Below are 14,033 nucleotides of genomic sequence, written 5' to 3' on the forward strand. Positions count from 1 at the left end.
ATGTGAGAATTTGTTTAAATTTTTTAGTTTGATTTATCATGGTATTTTGAGACTTAGCTTTGAAGAAATAGCCAAAACTAAGATTGGCAAAAGCTAAAGTTGTATTATGGGCATTAAGATTGGCCAGAGAGATTGGAATTTGAACCTATATGTGTTGAGAGCGTCTTTAAAGTTTTTATTGATGCTCTTGTATCCCCTTGTCAAGATATCCCCTAGAGAATAAAGTGCATCTATTATGATATATCTACTTTGCTATCACAATTCCAAAAATGTTCTGTTTCTTGTGTTCATAGAGTGGCGAATGACGAAGCTCATGTTTTGGCCAAATGGTCTTTAAAGAACACTGTATTTAAAAAAGATAAGCATTTAAATGGGGAACCTCAAAAGGTTGTCTTTCAAGCTTCTATTAAGGGAATTAACTAAACCCCTTTTTATTAGTACTAAATATCATAAAATGCCAATTAAGCTTTTGGCTTACTAGGAGCAATTTGGAGTATATTATCTTTTTATTTTTTTCACCTCTACATCATTAATGTGATGGGGGACCAAAGACCCTTATCGCTGCTACTAAGAGCACTTATTGGTGAGAATCCTTTGGGCTTGTCGGCTTGACCTCCCACATTTGTCTCACGCTTGTTTCCGCAAAAAGAGAAGGATTGGTTAGTCTTTGTATTCATTAACACATGCAACTAAGATAAGTTTTTCTCCTCATTGATTAGTTATTACTAAATGTCTTTACTAAATAACTTTATATGATATTGCTAAATACATTTATTTGGCTTGGATTTTTGCTAAAGTGATATTTACTTGGGCGTTGATGAATATAATCATTTAATGTCAATAAATATATTTGTTTGGCCCAAAGATTTCTTTACCTCTATTTATTATTATTATTTTCTTCTTAAAAAAAAAAAAAGCCTAATTATTTTCATCAAAGAATACCTATTTTTCTCATTATTTTGCAATTTCACTTACTCATTACATTATTTTATTATCTAAGAGAAAATACCACAGTAGAGGCCAACAAATGAACCATCAACATGAGTAGCGGACTCGACTACCCTAAAGAATTTGATTCTAACTGTTAGCTTATCAAAATGCAACATGTGTCATGGGAACAAAAGGACCCCAACATGATGTCATTACAAAAAAAAGTAACTAAGGCAGTTTCATTGCCTTAAGAATTCGACTAAGGAAAACTCTAGAGACAACCATTTTCATACTCAAATCTACAACATGCTTAGGTGTTAACTTGTAATTGGTTCACCCAAATCTATTTTTTCACAAATACCAAAGGTGGTCCCACATGCAAGTGATGATATTCAACCATAAGTTGACATCTAAGTATGTTGTGAATTTAAGTATGAAAATAGCCATATCTGTAGACAATAATAACATCTTTAAAATATCATTTAGATTTAAATATTCCTACGGAACTCACCACTCTGATACAATTTTGAAAGAGATGGTAAGGAGTGGATCGATGTTGCTGAAACCGTTGAGTTTTGATCTTGAACTTGTGTAGTGTGCATCAATCAATTAAATGGTCTTTCTCGGATCATCGCGTCAAGTTACTCCATATATAATCTTTGCTTTGTTTGATCCATGCTGGCTAGAAAATGAATCTTTGACCCTCATGTATGAACTTAACATGAGTTCTTTCATTCTTGTTATGATCACTTTCATGTTTATTTCCTCACTCTCATGGTTGAGCATTCGCTTAAGTCTTAACAGTGGAGTAGTTAGAGCAATCCATGGATTTCTCTCTCTCTCTCTCTCTATGTGTGTGTGTGTGTGTGAGAGTGAGAGTGAGAGTGAGAGAGTACCTGGGTGAATATAGGAAGGGTGAATTTTGACTCAATAAAAATAATAATAAATAACTAAAAAGTTGCTAATCAAAAGCACTAAACAGTGAGTTTGGCTCAACAAAAACCATGCTCAATAAAGCATTAATCAACATTTTAGAATTCTATATTAACCTACAATTCTACAGCAATCATCAATAAGCAAATCTTCATGGAAAAATTAAAAAAAAAATGTAATAATTTTCAAATAAATTAACTATTATTTTTTTAAATGCAATTAAACAATTATAATTTACAAGGACCATAATACAAGGGTTAGCTTATGCCAATAGCCTGCATACCAAGGACCGGACTTTGTTGTACAAAGAAATGATGTAGCTAGGCACTAGGGGAAGAGAAAGTTGAGAGTGAGACAGGTAAAGGAGAAGAAATCACTTTCTAGAAAGCTATTGTTACAGGAATTCCACAAGATGGTGCTCCAAAGACTGGATTTTGACATGCCGAAAAGGTGATGAAAAGGGTAAACTAACTCTGCCAAAAATGACTACATCTCTTAGCTTTTGGCCTGCACAAGCATATATATGGAATCTCAAGCAAAATGGCGGAGATGTGTCACCCAGATTCAAAATTTATGTCCAAAGAATACTCTGTTACTTGAAATAATCTTGCTTGAGAATTGGAATGAAACACAGGGATGATCCTTCATACTGAACTAAGGAGATGAGATGTGACGATAGAAAGTGCTAGTATTGCATGCATATTTTGTTACTTAAAATAGTCTTGCCGCAAAATTGTGATGAAACTGGGGGGTGATCCATCTTCTTCCTCTGCTTCCAGAGTTCTCCATTGCCTTGGATGAACCATGAAACTTTTGGAGATATTGGTGCATACAAATCTGCATGTTTAAAACTATCAGACAAATACAGATCTTGGAGAAAATTTTCTTCAAAAGAATTTTCACAAAATTTTCATGAAGGAATGATGTGGAGATTTCTTATTAAGACGTGTTGCATATGATCCCAACCCAATATATTTGGTGTATGAAACAAGCTGCCACATTAGTCTGTAAGATGTTTTATTTGTTTGGTTTTGCTCTTTTGGAAAGACACATACAAGCGCACAGAAATTGACGTATGATGATATTAAATAAAGGAAAATTCTTAAGTAATCCCAGAGTATAATAAAATTGTGCTCCCTTCTCTTATATACATACATGGTGGACCCCACTGTAAATGTAAGAAAAGGGAGTACCATTCTCTATGTTCCAATAGTACCTAAAAATTACTCTTAAATAAAAAAATTGAGACATAAATAGAGTTTCTTTTTATCTTAATGTAAAAATATAGTTAAAATAAGCCCGTAATCTTGTGACTTATTCCTTTATGACACTGGGAAAACCACGTCCTTTACATAGTAAAAGGTGCTGCAAATCATTCCCTCTTTCAATGGCCCCTAGATTTCTTTCCACTGAGAAATATATTTGTTACATGATAGTCCTTAGCCAAAATCCTAATAATACCTAATTAATCAAATTTGCTAAATATTGTCACAATATTTCTTACCAAAATAGAAAATAGTTGTCACAGGATTTTTTAGTTTTGGCTCTCCTTTGTATACTCCTTGTGTACTAGGGTTCACCCCTTTAAAGTGTTTTTTTTTTTTTTTTTAAATTTTATTACTTAAGAAAATATAAAACAATTATGGGCAGAAAATAATAGATGGAAGTGAATGCAAACAGCATGGTTCTCTCTTGAGAGGGAGAGAGAGAGAGAGAGAAACTTTCTCAAAGTAGACAGTCTTTATGAAACGAAGGAAGAAAGTGATTTATCAACCAACATCCAAATCCTTTATCACGTGTTCAAATCTTTTCCTTGTGCCTATGACGCTTTAAGGGCTTGTTTAAAGGTACAACCTTTTCAACTTCACGGTATAAACACAGATTGTCAAATTTCTAACAGGTGGTAACTTCTTAACTCCAAGAGTCTCTAGTCAGCCTAATATTTAAACACACACGTTATTACAGGGTCCAGAGGCTTCAAATCTCATATATCTATTGTTGATTTGTTTCCAAAACTCCTTCAGAATTTTTACCCTCTCACAATCATCTAATTACTATTGTTCTTAGATAATAACCAAATACCTTTTAGACAAGTGAAACTTCTAAACATCATACAAGGTTTACTAACTGAAATGCATATACACATACCTGAAGCAGTAGGGGGATCTGGCTCTCTTGTACTATGCAATACAGCTGTCCCAGATAACACAGTTATGAACCCACAAAGCTCTGATGCTATGCTGCTTACACTTTGACCAGAATAGTCCTACAAATATACAAAAAATATATTGAATTTTAAATTTTAGAAAATTGTAGATATTTTGTATTCTGTGTGTGTGTGTGTGTGTGTGTGTGAAAATCTGCATGAGATACCTTAAACATTATTGCACTGGCAAGTATTGTAAAAGATGTGAACATGGCATAATAAATAGGAGAAACAACTGTAGTGTTGAAAGTATCCAATGCCTGCAACAACACTAAAAAATCAGTAACCAGATAAAAAACAACATGACTTTAAATCAAATATAGGCAAATTGATTGCAGAGTCTCAACACACACAGATACAAAAACACATCAAAAATGAAAAATCAAAAGAAGAACAAACTGAAAAAAAAAATACCAGAAATTTAACTAATCTTCACAGGCATGTCTGCACTCTAATTCTGGCAATGGAATCTAAACCAGCAATTTCCTCTGCACATTAATATAACCATCCTTGTAGCTAGGTTTTATCCTTGCAGTTCCCTATTATGATATAGTGAAATGAACTCCTACCAAAGCCTTTAACCAGCAAAGTCAACAGATATCTTCTCAACAGTGTTTCACTACGTATGTAAGAATTGATAATTTTGTCTAATGAAAACCAATTACAGGGTTAAATGAGTCCTCTTTTGCATAAAACAACATGAACTATTATAATGAGAAAATGAATGAATTACACGGTAGAACTAAAATTTGATTTGCTAGGACCAGGGGTAATGACCTCTTTCTAATTATTATTTTTATTTTTATTTTTAATTTTATATATAACTTTGCATTGTTGGACACCTAGATTTGTGTTAGACTGCCTACACCAATCTCTTAGTTTATTCTAGATTCATTTCAATTGAAAAGGAAAACTCTATTTGAGGAGGGGGGGAGAAGAGAGGAAGTGGGCAGAGCAAAAGAAAAAATAAAAAGAACGATAAGAAGTAAAGAACATAAAAATAAAGCTGAAAAGAATTGATTCCAGAAGGCTGAAGAAGAAAAGGGTAGAAACAAAGGGACCTAAGTAGCCATCTGCTAAGGAGCTAAGAACCCAACACCCTGAAAAAAGCCAAGAAAAAAATTCCCCCACATTAAAGCAACCCTTGTTAGCTAAAGGTTCATACTGCCAGCTCAGCCGAAACCACCTGGCAAGATTCTAACTTTATGTTCTAAGATCTCTAATATATATCTCCAAGGCCCCCTAGTGCACGCACTAATGAAAAAAGAAATCCAATGTTCACATCTCCTATCAAATTGGTATAAATTTAGAGATACCCTCTTCAAGGCCATATCAAGAGGCTCAACATGGGAAGTTCTACCAATTATTAATTTATTGTTGGCTGCTCTTGTTAAACAAAACGTTGCACTTGCTATCTTTTAAAAAATGGACCTGAACCATATCTGACTGGAGTTATCTGGCATATTCAATGTTCAATATAATATAAGACACAAGAAATTAAGCAACAAAAACAAAGATACAAATTGTTTAAGTACATTGGTCATAACAATGTTGCATTGTGATGTATAATTATGCAGAAATCATTTCTACTTTTTAAGATTAGCACATGAAAAACTACTGACCATGTTTAGATAATTTAATTGAGTAATGATACAGGTGATTGCAACCGTTCCAAAAATCCATGTCTGAAGGTATTTGAGCTGGTTCGTGCCCTCTAACGTGAGTTTAATTGCAATGCCAATGGCTTTTACACTCATGACCTGCAAAATGCAAAAACTCAGTAACATATAGGAAATCATGAATGTCACTTAAGGTATGGAATGTCATAACTGATAGAGCATGTAGCACAAACATAAAACAATAACAGTAATATGTTACAGTCCATTTGGAAGGAGGGAAAAGAATTGAAATGAACGGAATAAAAACAATCCTAAGAGATCTTCCATCTATTCCTTTGTTTGGGTTGTTTAGTAAGAAAGAATAGAATGGCTAAGAGAGAATGCCCATTTCATTCCATTCTCGCCTAAGCATTCCTCCCAAAAATAGGAGTAACACTTGTTCCTTTAAAGAAATGGGAGTAAAATACAAAGTTTATCCCTATTTTTAAAAAGACAAATAAAAAGTGAAAGGCACGCTAGTATTTTTATTCCACCCCCCCAATTCCATTCTTTCTTTTATAAAGTCCCAAACACACTTGAAAAAATACACCATATTTCATTCCATTTCATTCCAATCCCTTAAATCTACCCATTCGATTCCATTCTTTAATTATCTCCCAAACATAGTGTTACTGAGCAGTAAGCTATAGGGCCAGAATAACTCACAGTCAACGATCCGATTATGGAGCATATTCCTATATAAACCATTATGTTGGTTTGGCCATAGCGGGGGGAAAAATATAAGATCAGTACCAATGCTACAGCTACGGCGGAGGCTGTATACAAAAGAAATGCTGGACACAAGAAGACATCAAACCAATCAGGAGAAAAGCTAGACATGGGACATTAGCACTCAATTTCAGCAAAATATGAGATAGTCATTCAATAATTAACAACCTAGCACCATACCTGGTTGGGTTGCTAATTCCCAGATTTCTTCTACAGAGGTAAGAGATTGCTCTTCAGGTGCATGAAGTACAATCACTGTGGATCCTACTATACATAGAAGACACCCCAAGATCCCCATTTTCTGCAGTTTCTCCTTCAACAAGAAATGCGCTAAAACAGCACTACTCCAATTCCATACATACACAGTTCAACTTCATTACAAACATAAAACATCTATAATAGATTAAAGATCCCAAAAAATTGGTAAACAAAAACACATCACTAGAAATCAAACTTACCTAACAATAATACTCAGTGCACCAAGTGGCGTCACTAGCACAGCAGGAGCATATATGTACGCTACAAAATTTGCTATCTCCCCAACAATCACTGTCAATTTGGCAAAAAATCTGGTATCAACAATCTGGCCATGGAGACCAACAGACTAAATAGAAAATCAAAAGTTGAACCAATTATGAGAAAACAAAGGGCCCAAAAAGACAAAAGCCACAAATGGTTCATTTAGATGGAAGTATTTGAAGAGGACTTGGATTTTAGTTTTTAGCTAGTGGCTTTTTTTTAAAGAAAGTTTTAGCTAGTGACTTGAATATAGTATAAAGGGAAATTTTTTTCTATTAATGAAATTTATGGATGAATTTAATTTTTTATTAACATGTAGATTTGAATAATTATGTGTAAGATGTAATTTGAAATCCATAACATCACAAGTGTATTTGTTGGAGCAAGAGAGCTCAAATCAATCATGTGCTGTTAAATTCATATCAAACTGTTAATATTAACAATTTCCCTTCAAACCCCTTAATTTTAAACCCTTGAATCCAAATGCATCTTATTTAGTGTTTAGATACAGGGATTTCTGGGGGATAGGATTTGTATATGAGCTTTCAAATCCAAATCTCTCGCTTGGCCCAAAAATAAAAAATGGATTTGGATTTAGGGCAAATCCCGCCTTGATTTAGAAGCTCCAAATCCTCTTATTTCAAACAACAAAAGCTTGGAATTTTAAATCAGACAAGTGAGGATTTGATGACACTCACAACCTCTCTTTGCCTTTGATGATGCCTAGCCATCTCTTCACCTTGACACTTCCTTAAAGGTTCACCCCCCCCCCCCCCCCTCTCTCTCCCTCCCTCCCTCCCTCCCCTAAAACCCTAATAATTGAGGCAAGGTTGTTAAAATCAAGATCTTACATAGATCAATCGGAGGCCTTTCGGATCAGAAACAAAATTGAAAATCTTCATTTTTCATAAAAAAATAAAGTAACAATTCACCGATAATTATGATGTGTTCAAGAATGATCAACATAGATGATATAAGTCTTCTATAATAGAAAATAAGAATGATAATCCAAATAAATTTAGAAAAATGATAAATTGCATTTTTAGTCCCTCAAATATGGGATCTATTCGATTTTGGTCCCTAAAAGATTCACTATCAATGCAAAAGATTACAACCACACTCAAACTTTCACAAGCTTTACAAACATAAACTAACTCAAAGCCCCAATACATGTAAAGGCGCTCCCACACTAACACACTAGACAAAACTTAGTCTCTAACTCTTCCACTAGAGAAAACTTTATCTTCTAACTCTCTCTCACACACACACACCCCATAGCTTTTTTAGAAGATGCTAAGTTTGTAGGAATTGTGAAATGAGATATGTTTTGCTCTATTCTGCTATCATTACCAGATAATCTTTTCCTTTTGACATGAAGGTTTTGGAATCGATTGAGATTTTTCTTGAAAGATAGTTTGTGCATGTGTCTAAATTGTATACTTGGTGTTTGTCAAGTAACAGACTATTTTCTGAATTAGGTGTCCCAGTGACTGCATCTATGTTTGGTTCTCTGTAAAAATCTTTTGTGCTTGATAATTTTTCATCCAATTGTAGGAAATTCACATGTATATATTTATAAAGGCATTGAGATATTATAAATATTTTTCAATCCAAAATTTGTGTAGGCAATAAGTTCATCCTTAAATACAAAAATATAGCTGCTCTTTTTTTCATTGTTACATAGAAAAGTTGTTTCCTTTAATCTGTTTTGTCCCTGTGGAATTTTTTTTTTAGAGAATTTTAAATTCACATTTACTAGCCTTTGAAGCATCCAAACAAAGAATCTAAAATTATAAATTCCAAATACTTGTGACCACATAAATAAGCCTTCCATGTAGCATAATGGTTGGCAGATTAGTGTGATGTGTTGCTGCCTTCAAGGTCACGTGTCCAAAGTATAGTAGAGAGAGAAGGAAAACAGAATGGTGAGTGTGGTATTCTAAAACCCCTTTCTTTTTAGCAGACCCAAAATTTTGTGACTAAATCTTGATTGTTGTTGCTGTGACTATATAAATCATCCCAGCTAGGGATTTTAAATCCATGGGTTTCAAATTAATGAATTTCAAACCTTTTTTATTTGAGATCCAAATCCACATTCCCAAACAGCAATATGAGGATTTAAAATCAGGGGATTTGAAGAACAATTTCTTGATATAAAATTTAACACCACCTGATAATTCAAGCTCCAGAGGTTTTGCTCAATTAACAACACCTGTGATATTAATGTTCTGGATTTGAAATGACATATTACACCTAATCATTTCAAATCTGCATATCAATAAAGCTCTAATCCATGTATAAATTTTATCAGCATAAAAAAATAAAAAATAAAAAATCCATACTCCATGCAATTGTAAGTCATTTTAAACTTTCCAAAAACGAAATAATTATATTCCAAAGTCCTCAATTCTCACTATGAGCAAAAGAAAAAATGGCCTAATTGAGCAAACCCAAAAAATTAAAACCTAATTGAGCTAAATTCAATTACTGGGTAGTAGAAACTGCAATGCAGAAGCAGAAACAAAAGAGAGTAGCTTACTTGTAATCATTCCTACCCACCATAGAGGCTCTAACAGATACCCATATCCTCCAACACCTAATCAAACATAGTCAAATTAAAAAATTAGATTGCATGTATATTATAAATATTATAAAAAAATAATAAATAAAAAAAAGAGAGAGAGAGAAAATAGAGAGTGAAGATTGAAACTGACTAGCACGAGGGCCATTGGCACTGGCTCGACGAAGACCCTTTTTCTTGATGATGAAGCTGGATCCAATAAAGGCGCTTGACACCATAGCCAGAATGAACCCTGTCAAATTGCTGGAGTACATCTATATCAATCTATATATGTATATTAGAATTATATGTTCGGACACTAGTAATGACAAGAACAAGCGATGGGTGTCAATTTTGCAGGAGATTGTTAGGTGAAGTGAGCATGAGGAAATGGGGGCAACCCTAATGAAAGAGTAGATGTGATGGAGTAATAGAAAAAAAAGCCAAGTTGTAATATTTTTCAATTGGGTTGACAGTGCCCTCTCTGTTTTCCCTCTGTTTTGTTTTGGAATGCTATTTTGCTGTTTTGATGGGTTGGGTTCTTTTGGGATTGGGTTTTCTCTGTTTTATTGTCTCTCTCTAAATTTTTGTATACATGGTAATAAAAGTGAAGGTAGAAAAGGTCGTTATTGGAAGGTGGGGGAAGGAACCTTAAATTTTTTGTCACCTGCCAGTCCTCTGTCTGTGTTGTCACTCGGGACTAACAGACGCCACGTTTGCCATAACCTTTGTTTCTTTTACCCCAAGACACGGTTGGTTCTCAATTTTATAGGGAGATGATCCCCTTGTCTCTATAATATTCCAAGGGATCAATGTAATTATTTTAGTCACATCAATTTTTTTAACTATTAAAATTATTCAAAATAATCTAGTTTAGTATCTTGTTATTCTTAGTTCATAGAACATTAGCATCAATGTTTCTAGAAAAAAACTTCTAGAAAACTTAATTTTACGGTCTAAAAGGTTGTTATATCTATTTTAACACATCATTTAATAATACATATTATATCATATTTCCTATTTTAACATATAACTCAATCAAATAATATAAACAACCCACCTCTCTCTCTCTCTCTCTCTCTCCAGCAAACCCACCACCGCCAAAAACCACCTACCACCAAAACTCACCCATCACCACTAACCACTACTGCCACTAAACATCAAAAACTAATCACACCAAAAACAAAACAAAAAACTGGAAACTCAACCACTACCACTAAAACCTAAATCAACCCAAAATCGCAATCCACAGAACAACTAGTGATCCACTGCCACCCAAAATCGAGAGAGAGAGAAAGAGTTAAGAGAGAAGAGAGAAGAGAGAAGCAAAAAAGAGATAAAGGTAAATAAAATAAGGGTTTTTAAGTTTAACAACTAGCTACTACTTAGGCTACGTTTGGTTGGAATGAAAATAAGGAGAGATTTTGGATGGGAGGGGTATTTGGTTAGAGAGATTTTGGAGGAGAGAAAATTGTGTGGCCCAGCTTTTTTTCTCCTCGAGCCCACCATTTTTCAACCCCCCAAATTGGAGAGAAAATGGGAAGGAGAAGGGGTTTGATAGAAATTACCCATCTACCCATGAAATTAACTAGATCCAAACAATCAAATTATCCGTGGGTGCTTCTAGTGTGGATCATTCTTAGGGTAGGGCTTAGGCCCTAAGCCAAAATGTTGAATAGTAGGAGATGGTTATAATATCTCTTATTCTCACAAGTACAAGTACAAGTAGGAAATAAGTAAAAAATTACTTGAAGAGTTCCCCACCTTCTCTAAAGTTTGGTTTTATATATAAAAGGTTTGAATCAAGAAAAACATTGAAGAAATTATATGAAAATGGCAATGCTTTTTCGCCTAATAAAGGAAAATGTATTACTATTAAGTTACAATGCTTTTGACAAATGTAATATGATAATATCTATATTCAAAATGCATTTGAAAAAATATTCATCAAATGTATGCATTTTTTTTCTTCTAAACTCTATGATATTATGATGATGATAAGACCAATGGAAGATATATTACACACACCAAGTTTAGACATTGATAATGTAAACAAAATTTGTGAAAGAAGAGCTGGGTGCATGATGCCAACGAGGGGTGTGGTGGGTGAGGCGACAGAGGGATGAGGTGCACCTGCTAGGTTAGTGAGGGGAGAGAAGGGAAAAGTCTGATGAGGGGCAACAAGGGATAAGGAACGCAAATGGTGTTGGAAATAAAGGAGAGATAATACCTGAATTTTCCTTGGAAATTACACAATTTGATTTTACGAAAAGAGGTGGCAGAGATGAGGCGTGGACCAAATCACTGTCTTGAGACAAATCGTGTTGTCTACAGTATATCCGATATAGTTAGACAAATAGTTCTACACGTTGTCCCCAGGATACAACAGTCTAGCCACCTTTGCTGATTATCCTTGCGAGCCTACACTGCTCGTAGGATATAAGCTCTCTATAATACTTTTTTTTCCCATAAAATTTTGTAAAAGATAGAATATTTTGTGAGTAGTAAAAAACAATAGATGGTAAGTGTTTAAGGCTTCACTTGGGAGGAGGGAATGGAATAGAATGGAATGGAAAGGAATAAAAAGAATCATTTTAGAATATTCTTCTATTCCCTTGTTTGGGAGTTTTAATGGAGGGAATGGAAAGCTCATTCCCTTGTTTAGGAGTTTAAGTAGGAGAGAATGGAATGGGTAGGAGGAAACACTCATTCCTCTCTATTCCCTTAAAACCTCAAATTTTCATTCCCCTTGAAATTTGGAGGAATTAAAGGGAATGAAATTAGATTTAATGATTTTTTTACTAAAACTCCCAAAATACCCATGTATATTCATTTTTTTTATTTTAAAATAGGGGTTTAATAGTAATATTGTCATAAAATGATTCTATTTCATTCCCTCCATGTTGCTCCCAAACAAGATTACTTACATTCCATTCATTTTTATTCATTTCCATTCCTTTATTTTAAAACATCCAATCAAGGTTACTTAATTTCATTCCATTTCATTCTTTTCAATTCCTTTCCCTTACTTAAATACATTCTATTCCATTCCCTTCCCCTATGAACTCCCAAGCGAAGCCTAAGACAATAAAAAAAAAATTGTTTTTGAAAAGTCTGCAGCTTTCTAATTAAAAATTAAAATGTGTGTCTTTGAAACTTTTATTTCTTTCCATATATATAGGGCCAAACATGTTGCTTGTCCTTAGCCAAAAAATAAAACGGTTGCTATCTTTAAAACTTTAAATGATTAGAAAATTATTGACATCAATGTGTGATCAACCAGAATCAAATATTGTCTTTGCCAAAATCTCAATCTGTACGTTGGGAACAAAGAACAGGTCATAATCTTTGAAATTAATGCCCCATAGATTACGTTGTTGAACATGAAAAGAAAGGGTCATAATGCCAAGCATTTAATGGCCTATTATTACAATACCTTTTCAAAAGTTTTCTTTCTGAATATATGTTACAAAAAATTGCTAACTATTTGACCACTATCTATTAGACCAAATAGTAAACATTTGTGAATATATGGTAACATAAAATAATTCAACAATAACTGTACATTTAAGTGCTGAAATTCTTCCATATATGATGTTATTATGTTATATTCAAATAAGATAATAAAACCAAATATGCTGGCAATTATGGTATTAATATCACGTTAATGTTCATAAATTTCCTGATTAAAACCATTGACAAAAGCTATTCAAATTTTGAATTATATTTTTTTTTTTTTTGAGAAAGAAATTTTGAATTATATTTGAATTTCAAAATTTAGCAATCAACGTATTTGACATTAAGAGATAATTGATATACATAAATGAGTATTAAAATGAGATAATATTTTTGATAAAAATATCCAACAATCCCCCACTTATTTTTATAAAAAATAAATAGATAAATATATATAAGAACAATTTTTTTTTCCTGGGTTAAGTAGAACATTATGCATAATGAGAGTGCCAATGGCTTGAACCCTCATTTAGTGTTTTAGCAACATTGTTCCAAAGTTAATAGTGATCTAAGTCTTGAACTCTAACTTTTTCTATGGATACAAAACATTACATCACACACATAATATTCCAGTACTCTACTACGAGCTTCTAAGCCAGCACATTACGGCCTTGTGCTTTATCCCAGCATCCATGAGCTATTTAGAGAACTAGCCCCATTCTCAAAGGAAGCGGCCTCACTTCCATGCTCACTTAGGTGTGGCTATCAAGGATGTTCTTGTAACTCTAACATCCCACTCATAAGAGCTATAGTCCACATTAAGAGGTTTTATAAAAATTCATCCTATATAACGTTACAAGATACATGCATACACATCATGGGGAGGGACATGAGTATTATTACTCATACATATATTTAGTGCATGTTAATCAAACTACTCTATGATTAGTTTTTCCCTTTGAACCTAGTTCTTGGGATCTCCAGTCCCTAGGTAGGGTATCCTCATAGGTAGTTTATTCTTCTTTGGGCTTAAGTCTCATCC

General features: G+C 33.6%; 1 pseudogene; it reads right to left on the reverse strand.

Moving 5' to 3' along the window:
* Nucleotides 1-2,025: 2,025 nt before the first annotated feature.
* Nucleotides 2,026-10,209, reverse strand: LOC126701945 (probable magnesium transporter NIPA6; annotated as a pseudogene).
* Between the last annotated feature and the right edge of the window lie 3,824 nt (nucleotides 10,210-14,033).

This window comes from Quercus robur, chromosome 10, assembly GCF_932294415.1.
Source record: "Quercus robur chromosome 10, dhQueRobu3.1, whole genome shotgun sequence".
Taxonomy (NCBI): Eukaryota; Viridiplantae; Streptophyta; class Magnoliopsida; order Fagales; family Fagaceae; genus Quercus; species Quercus robur.